Below are 20,962 nucleotides of genomic sequence, written 5' to 3' on the forward strand. Positions count from 1 at the left end.
TGAAAGGACAATGAATGGGGCTCAGGGAGTGAATGGGTGACCCTCAGCTGGAGTTACAGGGCAAGGAAGGGTCGTGCTGTGTAGTGTTACTGGAACACATTTAACATTGATAAATCACAATCATTTGGATGGGTTTTTTTTTTAAATGCTTCCTGATTTAAACTCTCACGTAGACTATAATCTCATTTTGTCATTACTTTTCCTACACGGGATTTTCCTGCAAAAGGATGACGACTTTTTGAGAGATGAGTGATAAGTGCAGGTTAGAAAATCCCAGCTCCAAGTCATCTCTCGCTGCCCTTTTATTCAGGATTAACGCCTGAAGGCTCAGCAAGAAACTTACTTTAGAAGCTGCAATCAGCAAAATCTAGAGCAACATGAATAGGGTAAAGAGTGAGAAGAAACTGAGATTGAGTGGTTATGTATAGCGCATATACTCTTAGATATTATAGAAAACTATTGTACCCTTATACCTGATAGTACAATAAATTATAATATAATTTTTGACTTAATCATGTGGTAGAATACCAGAAACACAACCACGAATAAGGAATTGGCGGTGGGGGCGGCATAAGGCCCCTCACACTCCCAGCAGTTGCATTATATGAAATACTACTTCTAGCTCAATGACCTGTTACAAAAGCAGCAGGCACATGTCTGTTAATGTCCTCCATGAATCTCTGCTGGTAAAATAAAACACAAAAAATGGGAACTACAAAACAACATGGAAAAAGGGAAATCATTGCATTTCTATATATTATATAGAACACAATGTTAAAACATGTTTATTTATGTTTCTGGCTTCATTGTAGCAGTTCATGACATCATCATAGCCCATGGATGTATTATACAGTCTTGTAACATATTCCAGGTTCTTTCCTCTCTAACTTAGGGTGTATTTACACTACAATTCTAGCTCTGCACTGACTCTACAGTTTAATGTAACTGGGGCCCCTAAAAGTCTGGCACATGTGGTGCATGACCATAGAGCAAAAAATGTAGGTAGGGCTTGGGAAACATTAGTAGGGTACAAAGCATGTTAATTGACTCAAATTACTCAAATGACCCATTTACTTAAAACAAACCATTGGATAATCACAATGAATCACAAACCACTATATGTGTATAAAAAAAAATCAATTCAGAAACACTGAACAGGGAGTAACCACAACAAAACCAATCAACTAAATGCCTGATTCCTCCTCCCCCCCCCCCCCAGTGCTTAACCAGCCATGTTACCCACTCACCCATATACATACATACAGCTAAAATTACATAAATGATTTAATCTTTCTCTTTATCAAAAAAATCACTTAATTTACCCACAACCTTAAGTTTCCATGTTACTCCAACAAATGTTCTTTTCACAGGCCTTCCCTCTCTCGGACGGCCTTGGGCCTTCCCTCTCTCAGACGGCCTTGGGCCTGTCTACTGCTCTGTTTGTGGAGGTAGGATCTTTCCACTAAACCTTTGGCTTCCAATAGGTTTCTGGCTTTTTTTGCAGATGTGATCTGGGTGATTGGATCTTGTGGGAAGCTCTAGCTCACCCCATAAAATATTAAGCTCATTGTTATTATATTCATGGTGTGGAGATGCCGGAGTTGGACTGGGGTGGACAAATGTAAGAAGTCACACAACACCAGGCTATAGTCCAACAGCTTTATTTGAAATCACAAGCTTTCGGAGCGCTGCTCCTTCGTCAGGTGAAGTGGAGAAATGCATAAAGACACAGATTATATAGTCAGAATAATGTCAGATGTTTACAGGTAATCTTTCCAACTGCCATTTATCACACCTCGGCAGAGAGATAATCACAGTAATCAAAGGTGTGAATGGTGTCCAAACAGGTCAGTCAGGAAAACATTACATCAAAGAACAATGCGGTGGGGTCACAAGGGGTCAAATGTTGCAGATGCTGGGGTCTGTATGAAAAACAAAAAAGCAGACAAAAAACATTTTTTTTGCTGGAAATCACAGCAGGTCTGGCCGTATCTGTGCAGAGAGAACAAGCCAACGACGACTCGAGTCTGGATGACCCTACGTCAGGTGGGGTTACATGTAGCGTGACATGAACCCAAGATCCAGGTTGAGGCCGTCCTCATGGGTTTTTGTCTGCTATTTTGTTTTTCATACAGACCCCAGCATCTGCAACATTTGACCCCTTGTGACCCCACCGCATTGTTCTTTGATGTAATGTTTTCCTGACTGACCTGTTTGGACACTGTTGTGTCTGTGTGTTGATAGAGACACTGAAGACAGGAGTTGGTTTCATAGGTGTTTACTAAACAAAGTCTGGAGGGGAACTAACTGATACAACACAATATACAGGCTTATATAGCCCGAGTGGCCATTACCGGCATTACAGTACACATGGGGCTCTTAAAGGCACATACACTACAGACACCATTCACACCTTTGATTACTGTGATTATCTCTCTGCTGAGGTGTGATAAATGGCAGTTGGAAAGATTACCTGTAAACATCTGACATTATTCTCTGACTATATAATCTGTGTCTTTATGCATTTCTCCACTTCACCTGACGAAGGAGCAGTGCTCTGAAAGCTTGTGATTTCAAGTAAAGCTGTTGGACTATAACCTGGTGTTGTGTGACTTCTTACATTTGTTACTATATTCACTGTAATAGAATTCAATTGTTGTGAAGTTGAGTATTTTATAAATCTTTGGCATTTGGACCAGTTTTCCTAGTAAACAGTTATGAAAACTGCATTTGTATGATTTGAACAGCGGCTATATATTTGACTGGGGTCCATACTATTCAGATAATGATTGCTTGAGATACAGCAGCACAAACCCTCATTCGGAATTGGTGAGTTAATCCACTTGATATCTCAATGTAGGCATGTCCATAGTTGTAAATAGAACAGTCTGATTGCAAAGAGGACAGCTAAGAAATATTTAGGTTTCTTAGGGCACAGCAACATTGTTAAGATTCATTGGAGGTAAAGTTCAACTTCGGTGGAGGCGCAAAATGGGTGATGGTGAATTAGGCATGGTGTATAATGGGCAGCCAATCCGATATTGCTCATTTTGCATTACTGCTGAAAGTTAAAATTATCCCCATTAAGTTGAAGGACATGTATTGTGAAAGAGAAAATAAGACTATCTATGATTTATGTATGCTGATATTGTCCCCCTGATGGTAGGAAACCTTTCTTCATGCAAAGAGTGATCATAAACCTAAATGATCCTTCTGGTAGGGCAGTGGAGGTAAAAACTCTGGAGTCATTCAAGAGGAAGCTAAATGCTCTGTTTTAGGGGCTGCTAATTGTGAATTTTAATAGAACAATGAGCTAGATGAGCCAAATGACCTCTGTCATCCGTGCTTATCTTGCCGATCTTTATGAATCTCAAATGATGCAATGATTTACTTAATTTACACAGAAACTTGTTTACCATTAATTCCTCTTCGCAAATACAAATTCCCACTGTCAGTCAAGTAACATGCCCAAGTCACAGTCTGTAGCTCCCCTGCTGTCCATTAATTGATGAACATTAATTATAACACTTCACTTTTTTCACATTTTTAATATTTGGAATTATCCATTCAAACATCTTTCTACATAATATGCCCTCCCAAAATGCAGGAAATAAATAACTTATTCAAATTAGAAGCTCAAAAATAATCCATGTCTACAATATAAAGATTCCTTGATATCTTGTACAAAATTGACAAACTCTTGTAACATTTTAGCTTTCTTACTGAAATAATGCATGAATATTTAGATCCAAAATGTGATACTTAATCGACAGTGATTTTTGTCTGCACCATTTCTTTCCACGGTCATTCAATTTGTGATATTACTTTCTATTAAAAAATCAATTGTACTTTAATAGCCTCTTTCTGTAAACGTAAAAAATGTAATTTTCTCCAAATTCATTCAATATATTAATTCTAATGAAGCTGTTAGAGATAAATGAGAGTGAGGCATAGAGAGATAAGGAGATATACATGCAGAACGAAAGAGATTACACACATGGGAGGAATGAAGAGTGGAAGACATACAGAAGGGAGGAGACAGAAAGAGGGGGAGGAAAAGACAACAATGAGAAAGTATGAAAAAGGCATACAGAGAAAGAAAAGGATACAGAAAGAATTATGAGTGGAAAATAAGCAGAAAGACAATTACAAGAGAGGCAGGCAGTTTCTATAATGGGTGGCCAGGGTTGGCCTCACCATGTCCAGTTTTACTTCACTTGACGCTGTACACCCTGGCTGCTCCATGATGCGCCAGGTTGGCACCACCCCACATGAACAACATATAAAACATCCCTACAATGCCCAAGCCATTCCTTTCACACTCCTCATCATTGCAGGGGTACCATTATGTCTCACTTCAGTGCAACTCACTAAGTCACTTCCAAAGGTGCACACAAATCTGGCAAAGAATGCAAAGTGTTGAAAATAAAGATTTCAATGTTTGACAGCACATTAACAGAAACTTCACATGAACATTGGCTAAAACACCCAAGTGCCTACCTTTGTGTGCTGTAGGTTGGTATGATTAGACTAGGATGTGAGGGGTGGCTAGTGAGATGGGGATGTAATAATATAGATAGAGAGGGATGGGTGGAGGTGCAAGGTATGTTGGTGTGAGTAAGGATGTGCAGGAGTAGGGTAGGGAAGGCAGAGTGATGGGGATGTGATGAGTGGCACAGCAGGATGAGGTTGAGTGAGGCTTTGCAGTAACGTTTCGTGATCTACTGAGATCATTGAAAGTTTGCGCCACTGCAGCCTGGTCCTCCTGATGACATCCCTGCTTGTGCCCTCCTCTACAATGTGCAACCAGGCTGTGTTGATATCCTGGGGAGGTCTCTCACTCATGGGAAGGGAAGAGAACCACCTTGTGTGCTGTGACTCCCTCCATGATCATATGGAGGGAGTCGTGGGAGAGCCTGGGTGCAGCTGTGCACCTCTGTGCAGTGATTGTCAGTGTTTACAGCACCTCAATGTGGTAGAACACTGACAGCACAAATGTCAAAAACAATTTGCGCATGGTCCCTTTAAGGAAATCGGCTGATGACACGTCATCAAGTGACGACATCAGACCCGCTTCCTTCAATTGGCCAGGAAACACGCTGGGCGGACTTAACAAGCCCAATCAACGTAAAATTATTTTCACAGAGCAGGATGGAGCCAGCAGCGGGGTTGCAATCCGCCACTGACCCAGGCCTCCCTGGACCCACCTTGGAAGGCAAAATTGCAGCCGTTATGTCAGAAGAAATTTGGATGCAGTGATAATTGAGCTGTACACTGAAAAAGGGGAAAATATATATTGATGTGACATTACTTCTAGTCAAGAAGATACATGATGCCTTGTGGGTCAATTTAAAATGTCAAAGTTTCTTTTGTTTAAAGATTTGATACTGGGAAGTTCAGTGTGTACATTTTATATATAAGATTAGATAAAGTCTAGCTTGTGTTGCAAAGCAGCACTGCCAGGAGTTGAGATGTGATAGTTAACTATCATTTTACCACCATCGTCCCAACTTCAAAACATCACGCTGCATTCCTACAATATAACAATGATTACACTTCAAAAGTACTTAAAATAACAACAGAAATACTCAGCAGGCCAGGCAGCATCCGTGGAGAGAGAAACAGAGTTAATGTTTCAGGTCTGGGACCCTTCATCAGAGCTGGAAGAAGCTGGAGATGTAACAGATATTAAGCAGGTGCAGAGACGGGGGTGGGGTTAGGAGGGGAGGAAGGAGTAGAAAGAACATCCTGTACTTTTGTAAGAGGCAGGAAAGATAAAATGTTGCAAATGGGAATGGCAAAAATCATACTGCATGAAAAATGGGGGCAGGGATAATTATCTGAAATTGTTGAACTCAATGTTGAGTCCGGCAGGCTGCAAAGTGCCCAATCGAAAGATGAGGTGCTGTTCCTCGAGCTTACGTTGAGCTTCATTGGAACAATGCAATAGCCCGAGGACAGAGAGATCAGAGTGGGAGTGAAGTGGAGAATTAAAGTGACAGGCGACCGGAAGCTCAGGGTCACCCTTACGGACTGAACGGAGGTGTTCTGCAAAGCGGTCGCCCAATCTGCGTTTGGTCTCCCCAATGTAGAGGAGACCGCATCGTGAGCAGCGAATACAGTATATTAAATTACAAGAAGTACAAGTAAATCGCCGTTTCACCTGGAAGGGGTGTTTGGGGCCCTGGACAGTGGGAAGGGAGGAGGTAAAAGGGCATGTGTTGCATCTCCTGCGCTTGCACGGGAAGGTGCCAGGTGAAGGAGCAGGGCTGTCTGTTACATCTCCAGCTTCTTCCAGTTCTGATGAAGGATCCCAGACCTGAAACGTTAACTCTGTTTTTCTCTCCACGGATGCTGCCTGGCCTGCTGAGTATTTCCAGCATTTTCTGTTGTTATTTCAGATTTCCAGCATCCGCAGTATTGTGCAATTACTTCAAAAGTACTTCATTGGTTGTGTAGAAGTGCATCAGCATAGATATATATATTCACACATATTAGTATAAAATAAGCACACACACTCTCTTATATTAAAATGGAGTCTGGAACTGTTTCAACAGGCCAAAATGGCTTCACACAGTATAACATAAGGGGAAACGGGCAGGCCCATATTAGGAAACGGTTTAAGGAAGAGGATGTGACTCCTTTGTAGCTTGCAGGCTAGACAGTTCCATAAACAAGATAAGCTTAACAGAACAAAAGCATGATAAACCAAAGGACATGTACTGGAAACACTCGTATGAATGTCCAGAACCAAAGTGAGAGACAAACCGTCTCCATTGTATAAAATGAATTAACTTTATCTAAAGGTATTCCTGCATCATGACTTTTGATTATCTATGGGCTAACCTTATCTTAAGACACCGAGGCTCTGCTGACCCTTTAGTCATCTTCTTGTTGACCTTAAACATTTCTTACTCATCTCTTCCTTAATGTTATTTAGTTGTGTCTCAATACCATACCATGTGATAAAAGGTTTTGATCTTTGTGTATAAAAAGAGGTGTTTTTGTCCATGTATTCGGAGAAGTCACGATAGCCTTTGCCTACGTGAAGCTCCCCTTGCTAGCAAGTAGTTAATAAAGTCTGCCTTTGACGATCACTTTGTTTCACAGAGTCTTATTGAACAGTCGAAACTTCGACAGTTGTAAAACGCTTTAGGACATCCTGAGGTTGTAAAATGCAAGACTGTCTTTCTTACATTCTATTGTCAGCGAAAAAAAATATTACTCTTGTATATTATACAGAAATATTGTGATTTACTACCTTTTCCACATTGGGTTTCCTGTTTTTTTTAAATTTTCTGCTGGCAGGCTTTTCATGGACAGAACGATGGACATCCTATTAATGTCAATGTTTTTGGAGGGTTTTCTTCATGACAATTTGATGTATGATATCATCAGCTCCAGGTGACTGACACCAGTTGAGATAATGAACCTAATCATCCTAGGGAAAAAAATCAAACTTCAGCAACAATGAAGATAGAAAGAGCTCTGAAGCCATGGAGAAAACTTAGCATATAAAAGTACTACTTTATGTCAACTATTCTATACCTTTATATAAATATCTGAAATGGTACAAAGCTCAAATTTCAAGCATGGTACCGTGATACTACAATCTCATCAGTTTTACAAGACATATGTGAAAGGCTTCCCTACTTAGTAGGGAAAAATCATCAGATGGTGAGAGGTAAATGATTTTCCACTTTCCAGGCGTAAACTAAGTAATTCAGTTGTGGCCTTGACACTGATGCTACTACTGACTGTTTGTTTATGATTTTGGAACTCATTCCGTGTTTAGTGTTGCTGAAGGTTGATAATTTGTTTTATATTTTATGATCGAGTTTTCCCATTATTTAGTGTTATAACAATGTACTCTGGAAGTGCACAATGTATTTAATAATGTCAAAGTAAACTGATGAACTGATCAATTAGCTCAGTCACTTGGGGAACTGAGTCATAATATCAACTATAGCTTAATATTTGTATTTACACTTCATTGATTTTGAAGTATGTCAAGAAATATTAGGGAAAATGTAGTAAAATTAGAGGGCACAGAATAATTGGAGCAGGGCGCACACACATAACTCAGCCATCATTTTAATGCCTTACATTCTGTCCTTATTTTTATGTAATACTTGATTTGATATCTATCTATATCTCAATAAAAATCTTGCATCTGTACACACTTCCTGTCAACCTTTTCCACCTTTACGCCAGTAGTTGCACTGCAGCATTGCACTGTTAAGTGATCAACATTAATTTGCTTGAAAGATATCATTGACTAAATACAACGCAATAACACAGCTCCTGTGAAGCTACAATAGCAGAATGCATAGAAACATAGAAACATAGAAGATAGGAGCAGGAGTAGGCCATTCAGCCCCTCTCATTTAATGAGATCATGGCTGATCATCCAAGTTCAGTACCCAGTCCCTGCCTTCTCCCCATATCCCTTGATCCCTTTAGCCTTAAGAAATATATCTAACTCCTTCTTCAATATATTTAATGAATTGGCCTCAACTGCTTTCTGTGGTAGAGAATTCCACAGGTTCACCACGCTCTGGGTGAAGAAAAACCTCCTCATCTCGGTCCTAAATGAATTACCCCTTATCTTTAGACTGTGACCCCTGGTTCTGGACTCCCCCACTATCGGGAACATCCTTTCTGCATCTAGTCTGTCTAGTTCTGTTAGAATTTTATAAGTTTCAATGAGAGTGCAGCAAGAAAACATGTCACATAACAATGAGACAAAAAGTTTACAATGAGAAACAAAAATTAAAAAAAAAGAATGTTTAGTATTTTATATACTGTCAGCCATTAAATAACACTTCTGAGCTAACAGTGTTGTGGGATGCGATTTTTTGAGTCACTGAGGGGAAATGATGGATGTACTGGGGCCAGAGGGGAATGTTTTTGAAGCACTTTGCAGACTTAAGACATTGTAGATCTTGTCGGTCAGTCGGTCATCCAGGCCAAAAACATAGTGAATATCTAATGTTCAAGGTGCTGATCATTGGAGAATCTTTGCGGGAAAAACATCTCTGGTGTACTGTTTCACCATTGAGATAACAAAACATATCAATAAAGTGCTTGCCTTTTAAGCAAATATTGCAAATCCACCACAGGAAGTAGAGCAAAAATATATATGCTGCAGTGTGTACCATCTACAAGATGCACTGCAGCAACTCGCCAAGGCTTCTTCAGCAGCACCTCCCAAACTCACGAGCTCTTCTACCTAGACGGACAAGGGCAGCAGGCGCATGGGAACACCACCACCTCCAAGTTCCCCTCCAAGTCACATATCATCCTGACTTAGAAGTATATCGCCGATTCTTCATCGTCACTGGGTAAAAATCATAGAACTCCCTACCTAACAGTGCTGTGGGAGAACCCTCACCACACGGACTGCAGCGGTTCAAGAAGGCGGCTCACCACCACCTTCTCAAGGGCATTTAGGGATGGGCAATAAATGCTGGCCATGCCAGCCATGTCCACATCCATAAACAAATATAAAATATATATATATATAAATAACTGTGAATAAAGAACAAAAGCTTACTTGCAACTTAAGCAATGTGCCAAGTGGATAGTATTGTCTGTGAGGCCCTGTGTCTTTCAGTATCAGTGAGGTGTATAATATTTTTGCCTCATGTCAGTCATTTGAGGTGTTGTTTCAGTAAATTTGCTGTATTATATTCAGGCAACAGTAGGATGAACAACAGAAACCACACTTAGGTCCTGGACTACCTGTGGGCATTGCCATAGGAGATGTACTAATTGTTGTGTTTATATACATAAACACTGGTGCTATATCAATGCTAACTTCAGCAAAAAGTGAACACTTTTTATAAGGGGCCAAAGTAAAACAAGTTTGGATAGTTTCAATCCAGTTCATAGTAAGTATAAATAATTCAGCATACAAATTGGCATATTAGCTATTTTGCTCAGAGAGGTTTATAAGAATTACTGATGGGGGGAGGGGGGTTAATGGAAAACATGCTTACTGATACTTTTCTGAGCTTGGGTTTAAGAGCCATTATTGGCATGGAATAGTAAGAATTTTATCCTTCAGCTGGTCTGTGCTATACTTGAGCTGGGAAAATGTGATGTTTGGTGCCAAAAATGGAAATGTTCCATTATCCAGTAATGTTATTTCTCACTTTGATAAATTTAAAATTCCAAAAATATAGTAAAAAGGGAGAAGTATTTACATAATATGTTAGAGAATATTTTCCAGGGTCTGTGACCGGGTACACTGGATCATCTGAGTGCAGTGAATACTGGAAATTCAGATGGGTTGGAATATAAAGGGGAAAGCCCGATGAGGCAAACCAGGCATTTTTCTTTATAGATGTGCACTCCAACAGTCTGATTTTCCATTATCTGCTGTACCCAGATGATCTAGTGTACTTGGGCACACATCCCAGAAAATCTCTATGCATGCACTGTGCAGTGCATTGTATTTTGCCAATCTGTGATCTATAAACGTGAAATAAGACAATTGCTTTGATAAATTATGCAATTGATTCTGAGATACATTTATGGCCAGAATGAGATTGTGCAGCATTTTCTCCTTCATCTACCTCTTTTTCAGTTGTTCCCTAAACTTGATATAAAATTGAACCTCACTGCACTCTTTTCAAAAGAGTGTTAAAATGTATTTTATTTTCTCAAATCAATTGCTTGCATTAAAAGAACACAGGCTTCCCCCAGATCAGATCTAATGCAAAACATTATAGTGATTTTCTGTATCTACTGTACACTGCCTAATAAATGGGATCAGGCTGCAGCTGGGTGAGAACACGTAGCGAGAGTCTGTTCAACCCACCCACATGCAAAATGGCAACGTAACAGGAGTGCAACTCTATTTACTTTTAATTCGAATTTTAAAAAACACACTTTAATTGGCAGATTTTTGTTAGGAAGATTACAATGTTAACATTTTTACCCAGAGGAGCACTAATTATGGTTCCTTTGAGGCATGCATTAATATGAGTTGTCAGCTCTGTAAAACATTATTTCTGAAGGCCTGTACTGCATTTATGTTTTTTGAAGAGCATGCATGCCCCTCATTTGCACCAAACTCTTAGGGCTGGATTTTCCGGGGGGTCAGCGGGCACAATCGGTGGCAGGTTGGGTGGGAAAGTGTTTTTTTTCCCCAGCGGGTCAGGACCCCGCTATGAACCCAATGCCACGCACCTTTACCAAATGTCAGATGTCAGTGCTGAGCCGACCCGACAGGCAGCAGCGGGGGAGGCAATTCAAATCATTAGTGGCTTGTTTACAGCCACTTATCAATCATTTTTGCCCAGCTTTTTGGATTTGACAGGTCGCCCGCTGGTTACTCGCTGTGCCGAGATCTCGTCTGTGAAGCTGAGGTGGGAGGTCAGTGGCCATTGAATCAGCTGTTGAGTTGACAGCTTCAAATGTCAAGTCAAAGCTCCCAGCTGATTGAGATATGTTCCCTTAATCACTAGCTTCTCTAAACTGCATTTCCACTACAGATTCAGGATGCTGCAAGTCTTTACACAAGTCTCCATCCAGTCTGACCTCATTACCTCTCCCACCATTGATAGATCACTTCTGTCATCTCTACTTCACCTGCCATCTATTCCATCAGCATGGATGCCCTTGAAACTCTCTCATCTTGGTCCTCAGAATCCCACCATGACCAGCCCCAATACCAGCAGCATCAGGCACACCAGCAGCACCAACAACAACACCACCAACCTTCTCCACAATCACCTGATGCTGCACAGGACAGAGGGCATCAGCACCCAACCACGTTGCTGCTCAGGAAGCTATCAATGGCCTCACCATGTCCAGATTTACTTCACTAGATGCTGTACACCCTGGCTGCCACATGATGCGCCAGGTTGGCACCACCCCACACTAAAGCATCCCTACAATGCTCAAGCCATTCCTTTCACGCTCAGCACCATTGCGGAGGATACCGTTATGTCTCACCATTCACTGCAACTCACTAAGCCACTTCCAAAGGTGCACACAAATCTGTCCAAGAACACAAAGTGTTGAAAATAAAGATTTCAATGTTTGACACCACATTAACAGAAACTTTAAATCAACATTGCATAAAACACCCAAGTGCCTACCCTTGTGTGTTGTTAGTTGGTATGATTGCACTAGGATGAGGGTGAGTGTGAGGAGTAGCTAGTGAGATGGGGATGTGATAATGTAGATAGTGAGGAATGGGTGGAGGTGCAAGATAAGTTGGTGTGAGTAAGGATGTGCAGGAGTAGGGTAGGGAAGGCAGACTGATGGGGATGTGATGAGAAGCACAGCAGGATGAGGTTGAGTGTGGCTTTGTACTAACGTTTCGTGATCTACTGAGATCATTGAAAGGTTTGTGCCACTGCAGCCTGGTCCTCCTGATGACATCCCTGCTTGTGCCCTCCTGTGCAACGTGCAACCAGGCTGCGTTGATCTCCTGGGGAGGTCTCTTCTGCCCATGAGAAGGGAAGAGGACCTCCCTGCATGCTGTGACTTCCCCCTCATGGGAGAGCCTGGGTGCAGCCCTGCGCCTCTGTGCAGTGCTTGTCAGTGTTTGCAGCACCTCAATGCTGTGGAACACTGACAGCACAAATGTCAAAATAAAGTTGGACATGGTCCCTTTAAGGAAACCGGCTGATGACATGTCATCAAATGATGTCACCAGACCCGCTTCCTCTAATTGACTGGCAAATACGCTGGGCGGGCTTAACAAACCCAATCAAGGGAAATTCATTTCAGGGGCTGGGATGGATACGGGTCCCGCCACTGACGTCACCCGATACGGACCCACCGAGGTTAGTAAAATCGCGGCCTAACGTCCATAGTTAATTTTGCTTTGGCTCCAGTACCAGGAAGCCAGCTTCATTACTTTTTGTACCTTTCATAGACAATTCATGAGAAAAGCATGATATCTTATTATGTTTGTCTTGCAAAGTCAATATTTAAACGTGTGAAAGATCTTTTAGGCAAATCACATCCTTGTTATCAGATGCAGTTCCTCACTGCATTGACACCAGCTTCAGCACCCTGGAGAGCACATTACACTTGTCTGACTGCACTCTAACAAACATTGGCCCAGTAATTCCTCTCCCAACGCGTGAGTACGGACGGGGTACTCACGCGTGTGCCCGGAGGAATTGCCGGTTTTCAGCATGCACAGCGCATGCGGGGAAAACCGGCATTTCCTCTCCTCTGACCCAAGGGGTTAAGATGCTGAATGCGTGCGCGCAGGAGTCTGCACGTGCGACTTGGATTTCCTTTATTTTTAGAGAGTTGCGCATGTGTAAAGGCCTCCGGTTTTTACGCATTGAAAAACCACACGTAAGTACTTAGTTTTACAGGTAAGTGGTCTATTAATACAATTTATAAAAAAAATTTCCGCAGGTTTATTATTTTTAAAGAACTTACAGTAAGGTAAGTTTAGTTTTCGCCCCGATTTTTTATATAATAATTTTTTTCAAATTTTAAAATTATTGTTTAAAATAGTTTTTACAGTTATTTATGGTTCATTTAAGTAGTGCAATGTTTTTTTTAATTTTCTTTCAAGCTTAAGTAGTGTTTTGGGGCCAGGAGTTTTCATGAGTTTGACAGCTCTTACTGTCAAACTCATGAATGAACTTTTGCAACCTCCCATTGGTTGCCCTGTGCTCACGTGATCCCAGCCGGCTCATCACACTAAGTACGTCGCTGGGTCACGCACGCACAGCGCGGCAGGACCTCAAGCGGGCCAGTGAGAGGAAATGCAATGCGGGCCACGATTGAAATGTCAGCGCGCCGGGTAAGTGCACATCGGGGGCTTGCACGCGCGGCAAGCTCCCAATCCTAATTTCAGGGCCATAATTTCGCAAAAGAAGGTTGATCAACTGTAACCATAGTGTTAGTAACTGGAAATGGGAGAACTGATTTGGGATTCATATTTAATTATATTTCAACCAAAAGAAAGACAAACTTCAAAGCAAAATTATACTTCCTAGTTAAAATTCAGGCAGAATGGGGGTCAATCTTTTTCATTAATTTAATTCTCAGAAGTGTACATTCACACATATATATATATATATTATTATGCCATTATAGTAAAAAACTTAACTATTGTCTGACCAACTGTTCAATAAGTGTTCAATCATCTTGTGATTTTATAAAATAAGTTGAGATGACTGGTGTGGGAAATGGAAAATGTCACACTAGTGCAGTAGAGCATTCTTTTCTGAAGTTGGGATAGAAGCACCATATTGAGGCAGACTGGAGGAAGTTTTACTTAATAGCCCTGATTTTGTGAAAATGACCAAGATGGGGTTGAGTTGGCTCAGGCTCACCTGCACTGGCAATGCAGCGGCGGACTGTAATGAATTTTGAATTGGGAATTTCCCCCTCAATCTAATTTGAATGATGTACTGGCATGTGAAAAGCTTACTGAGAATACTTGGGGAGGTGTAACATCTAGCAAGAAAACAGCATTTAAATGGCCGCAGCTCTCTATTAAAGGGGACAATTTGATGGTAGCAGAAAAGTACTTCAACAGGAGGGATTCTTCTGCTGCTGGTTTTTTTTAGGTGAGTTAGTAGCTATTAATGCATTGGTAGGCCCGGATCTTCTAAAAAACATTCCTTTTCTTCTTCATCCAAATCACACAACGCTTTTGGAATTTCCAAAGGATTCCCCATCCCACTTCCTATGGGAATAGAAGCACCAAACAATCAGTGAAGAAAAGCACTGGCAGAAAAAACATAGGAAGACCACCCAGAAAAAAACGAATCAATGTATCAAATCAATTGGAGCAACATTTTTCTGGAAATGACAAAAGGACAACACCCTCAAAATTCTGGTCCAATCAGCAACGGGTGGAGTCCTGTTTTGGGAAGAACCCGGTTCTTCTAGGATGCTGCCTTGTTTTCTTTCACTCCGGTCATTTTCTTTTGGGGGGGGGGTGGGTGGCAGGGGGGCTATGGGCAGAATTTCGAACCCCCACCCCCCATGTTAGGGCAGTGTGTCAGGGGAAGTTCCCAGGCTACCCAGGAATTAAACCCTATGCGCTTAGAAGGCCTCAGTGAAGCACATACCGGTTGAGAACTGCCGTTAGTTGTTTGAGTACTTTTGAAAGGCCCCAAACATTACGGAGGATTAAGTATTCTAAGTTAATGAGGCTCGTGTTTGCCTCAGTAAACTTCATTCTGCCCCCAAAATCGTGTATCGTGAAAAAAGGAGTGCAGTAAATCAATCATGTGAGGTTGTGTACCTGATTTTATGTGAGGGTCTAGGCCACTGGTAGAGCCTTGTAAAATCTACCCTCAAATCTAGCCATGTATTTGACCCAGGAGTGTTGATAATGATACTGGGTGCCTGAGCTAAGGCACAGATCACAATGTTAACGGAGCATATCGTAAACAGAGTGGGAAGTTGAGAATTTTGAGGGGGAAGGAGGTGCTCTTTTTAGTTAAATTCATTTCTTAAAATAAACCAAGTGAATGAATTACATAAAACTTTAATTAATTAAACATATAAAATAAGGTTAAATAGAGATGGCAATGTAGGAGGTGCGCCGCATCTGCAGCACGTGGGATTTTGTTGAGAGCAGTGTGATCCTAGGCAACCACATCTGCAGTAAGTGTCTGCAACTCGAGGAACTTCAGTTCAGAGTTATTGAGCTGGAGTCTGAGGTGCAGACATTGTGATGCATCAGGGAGGGCAAGAGAAAAAACAGGGAACAATAGGGAACTATAGGCCAGTTAGCCTGACATCAATAGTAGGGAAATGCTAGAATCTATTATTAAGGACGTGGTAACAGGGCACTTGGAAAATCATAATATGATTAGGCAGTGTCAACACGGTTTTATGAAAGGGAAATCACGTTTGACAAATCTATTAGAGTTTTTTGAGGGTGTAACTAGCAGGGTAGATAAGGGGGAACCAGTGGATGTAGTATATTTGGATTTCCAAAAGACATTCGATAAGGTGCCATACAAGAGGTTGTTATACAAGATTAGAGCTCATTGGATTGGGGGTAATATATTAGCATGGATTGAGGATTGGTTAATGGACAGAAAACAGTTAGTAGGAATAAACGGGTCATTTTCAGGATGGCAGGGTGTAACTAGGATCCCTGTGCAGAATTAGTGTAAATTGGGTTTGCGTCAATTGAAGGCTATTTATGGTCACTGGATGTTTCTCTAGATTGGCAACTGCTTGACTCCTCTTCTTATCTCCACAACCTTTCCACGCTATCTCACAATAAGAAAATAACATCAGAAGAGAGGTTTCTCTTTTTATATACCCTTTCCTAAAATCAGACAGTTGTGATTTTTTGGTGTTTTATACAAATGTTCAAGAGGACATAGACAGGCTGGTGCAATGGGCGGACACGTGGCAGATGAAATTTAACACAGAAAAGTGCGAAGTGATACATTTTGGTAGAAAGAATGAGGAGAGGAAATATAAACTAAAGGATACAATCCTAAAGGGGGTGCATGAACAGAGAAACCTAGTGGTATATGTGCACAAATCATTGAAGGTGGAAGGGCAAGTTGAGCGAGCAGTTAAAAAGGTTTACGGGATCCTGGGCTTCATGAATAGAGGCATAGAGTACAAAAGCGAGGAAATTATGATGAATCTGTATACAGTAAAACACTCATTTGGCCTCAACTGGTGTATTGTGTCCAATTCTGGGCACTGCACTTTAGGAAGGATGTGAAGGCCTTAGAGAGGGTGCAGAAAAGATTTACGAGAATGATTCCAGGAATGAGGGACTTCAGTTACGTGAATAGACTAGAGAAGCTGGGGTTGTTCTCCTTACAGCAGAGAAGATTGAGAGGAGATATGATAGAGGTATTCAAAATCATGAGGGGTCTCGACAGAGTAGATAGACAGAAACTGTTCCTACTGGCGGAAGGGTCGAGAACCAGAGGACACAGGTTCAAGGTGATTGGCAGAAGAACCAAAGGTGACATGAGGAAAAACATTTTTACTCAGCGAGTGGTTATGATCTGGAATGCACTGCCTGAAAGGATGGTGGAGGCAGATTCAATCACAGCTTTCAAAAGAATAAGTACCTGAAGGAAAAAAATTTGCAGGGCTACGGGGAAAGGCGGGAGAAAGGGACTAGCTGAAATGCTCTTGCAGAGAGCCGGCACAGGCTCAATAGGCCGAATGGCTTTCTTCCATGCTGTAACCATTCTAAGAAAGCCTGTGGGGTGAAATTGGATTGGGCCCAAAAATGGGCACGGGGAACACAAAGCATGATCTGCCCGCGCCCGTTGAAAGTGTTACAGGCAGCAAGCAAAATTCGTGCTACCTGCTCATTATAATGATTGGGGTGCTGAGCTCAGCACTAAATGTGCTGCTGGTTGACTCAGCACTCAAGAGGGGGGCCAATATCGGGTGCAGTGTACTGGCCAATAACATTTTGCCTAGGCTCTCTGCACTTCTTAAACGGGAGGTGCTTTGTAGCAGAAGCACCTCATTGTCACTGTAGCTGCAGCAATGTCACACCAGGAAAGAGAAAGGGCAAGGCGCATCTCTGATGCAGCACTGTGGGCCTTGGTCCTAGGGGTATACAGAAGAAGACAGGTCTCTACCCGCAGGGGGAGGCAGGATTCCTTCCAGGCAGAATGCCAGAAGGCAGTGGGAGGCGATATCAGAAGCTATCAGTGCCACGTGTGTTGCCCCTAGGACCTGGATCCAGTGTCGCAAGAAGTTTAATGACCTCATACGGGTGATCAAGGTGAGTGAATACATCTTCAAATGCCATATCTTACCAACTGCACCACTAGCCTCACACACTGCTCAATGCACCACACCCCCATCACTCACCTGCCAACAATCTCTACCTATCACCACTCATACCTCACAATCATAGCTTCATCTCACCCTCACACACTTAACACTGCTGCAAGCCTCACACCCACATCTCACACCTTGCACACAATGTCAGCTATTCAACTATGACAGGCACATAACCCAAACATATTGCACCACATTCACTGACACACTTCCCTTTCTCTTGCAGGCCAAGGTGGCTCACAACCGTTGAGTGCAGCAGCAGACAGGTGGGGGTAAAGCACGTCTTCAAAATCTTACTGTACTGGAGGAGAAGGTGCTGGAGATCATTGGAGGGGCCGTCACTAAGGCCGTGGCGAGCAGCGAGGTTGAAAGCATTGATGATGACCATATGCTCATGCCTAATCCTTCTCCTCACATCCCACTTCCCCCTCATCCCACAATCTCTTCTCATTTACAAGCTGCTGATGGTGTAAGCATGCACATCTTGCTTTTCCCCCACTCCCCTCACCACAACTCGATCTTTGAGCCTTTCTGCTTTCAAATACCCAAGAACTGTCAGCAGCCCAGCCTGACCCCATCCAAGTACAGGAGGAGAGTGATGGAGAAGAAGAGGCACCATCACTCGATCTGATACTCCCAGGCACCAGCTCAGAAAATGGCACTGCATGAACTTTAGAGGGTTGTATAGAGGTGGGATCTGCATGAGTGGGCTGCAGCCTGGGCAGGGGAAATGGGTAGCTCAGGTGGCAGCTTCCCGGAGGGCGAGTTTGTGCACGAGCTCTGCTGCACAGGATTCAGATGATGACTTCGATGTGGTGGCCTACAGCAGAAGAGTGATGGGTATGCACATAGAAATGTCTGGTGCAATGGTAGGCTTGCCAGAGAGCCTGTTGTTAGCATCAAGGAACATGGAGGAGCCTGGCTCCAACATGGCACAGGCCTTAGCACAGAGCTTGGAGTCCATAATTTCCAGGATGGAAGTGATGGGCAACACCATTAGAGAACTTGTGGACCCAACTGTGATGCTGGGTATGATGGGTGATGTTGCAGCTTCCATTTCAGCACAAGCGGAAGTGACCTAACGTCTGAGTGCTGCAGTGGAAGCTCAGACTGCTCTCATGCAGGCTCAGCTTGCTGCCACACAAGTTCAGATTGATGGCACCATGGCCGGGTTTACGAGTGTGGAAAGGGGCTTGCAGGGTCTTACAACAGTCCAGCAATCTGTGCTTCAACAGATGGCTAGGAATGCTGAGGCGCCACCCCGGGGGAGTGGCAGTGGCTCCGTGGAGCAAGAACCTGCTGTCCACTCTCTGGATGACAGCATTCGTACTCCCACCCCTGCCACACTGCCAGTGCCCTTGCTGCTGCCTGTCAGCCAGCCAGCCCAGACTACTGCCGCCCATACAGAGGTGGTGCAGCCTCCAGCTGGGCCTTCTAGGCCCAGAGCTGCTCGAGGCTGTCCTGCAAGACGCACACCAGCTGGACGTTGAGGAAGTGGAATCCCTTTCAGTTCCGGTACATGGCAGAGTTGACATGCGGTGCCCGCAAAGCGATGTTCGTGTATTCAATGGTGCATGTTGCAAATATTTCCAGCTTTAGCCTGGAAGGAGCCCGACGCATAAAATTTGATCACCAAGGTCATCTTCACAGCCACTGGCAATACAGCCCTTGCCCTGCTCTGAGGTTGCAGTTGTTGCTACAGCAGGTGGCAGATTTCAGTGAGCACATCCTTACTGAAGCGCAGATGTCTCACACATTGTTCCTCACTGAGGTTCAGGGAGGAGAATTGCTCCCTGAACACCCTAGGTTGATATGGCCTCCTGCTGAGAGCCCTTCTCCCCCTCCTCCTCCCTCTTCCAGCAGCTTGTCCTGATCTGCGTGCCCTCTGTTCAATCTCCAAGTCATGCTGTATTCCAAGGGGAATTCCTATTAATGCACCCATGCAGCAAGTATTTTGTGCAGAAGCCTTGAAGTCAGGAAAAAGTCCTTCAGCACCTGCTGCATCACTCCCTGTAGAGTTTGGCAACTTTAAACAACTATAGAAAGCAGCAAACACTTGTAGAAGCACCCCAATAGCTAAAAGAAATCAATCAGCAACTAACCTGTAACTAGGTGATGATCCCTTTAAATAGTGCCGGCTGGGGGTCTGTCCTTCTGCTGAATGTGTGTTCAGCTGTGCGAGGTTAAGAGGGGGCATGAGCTGGAGCATTGAGCTCCAAAATGGCAGTGCTGCTGTCAAATCAGCGTTGTACGCTGATTGACATCATGATCTGCCGGCTCTGCATATTTTCGGCGGGTGTTCACTGCGCGTGCATGCGCTAACACCCTCACCAATATGGCATCCGGCGCGATTCGCTCCACAAGTGTGCGCATGCGCTGCGAATGCCAATGTGGAGCTCAAAGGGCACTCGTCGCACCCAAAAATAGGTGCTACGGAGCTGAATTTTGTGCCCAGGATGTGGCTGTTGTGCTAATAAAGTGTAAATGTATATCTGCCCCAGATGTCTGTAAAAGAATAAAGCATCTTGAATTGCCAATAAAAAGTGATAGTCAGTTTGAAAAATGTGGGCCCATGTAGGCATTTTAAATAGAATGCAACATTAAAGCAAATGATTGATGGAATTCATTGCTGTTGAATACGTAAGTTCTATTCATCAATCCCATCAGCTGTTTCTATAATTGTTTTATTAAGGGTACACAATTAGCTGGAGATAATAAAACATGTAGTGGTACTAAAATGAAACATAAGAAATGCAGTGTAAATATAATACTTTTTAACTGCTTATATATTCATACACTAAAAAAATATAAATCAAAACAGTCTTCTATGGTCAATCCTTATAATTATATGCATAACAATGCACTATTTAAAATATGTAAATAGTGCAAAAGTATCACTAAATATTCAGCAATTCCGGCATTATCCACTCAAGAAAGGGATAACGGGCCTAGATTTTCTGATTGGGCCTCCACCTGAGCATTAGACAGATGGTGCAGCATTAACGCCCGACTACATGCTACTGTGCTGATTCCACCTTTTTGTGTAGAGTCAGCTACCTTTTATAATGTGGGTGAAGGGCTGATATCGGAAGCTTTGGGGGAGCACGGAGGAGAATCAAATGTAAGCAACATTGACAGATCCACTTTAAGTGGCTACATCTGGGGGCAAAATGCTGATAGC

Source organism: Somniosus microcephalus, chromosome 1 (assembly GCF_052327205.1).
Source record: "Somniosus microcephalus isolate GS21.2 chromosome 1, FLI_Smic_1.0, whole genome shotgun sequence".
NCBI lineage: Eukaryota > Metazoa > Chordata > Chondrichthyes > Squaliformes > Somniosidae > Somniosus > Somniosus microcephalus.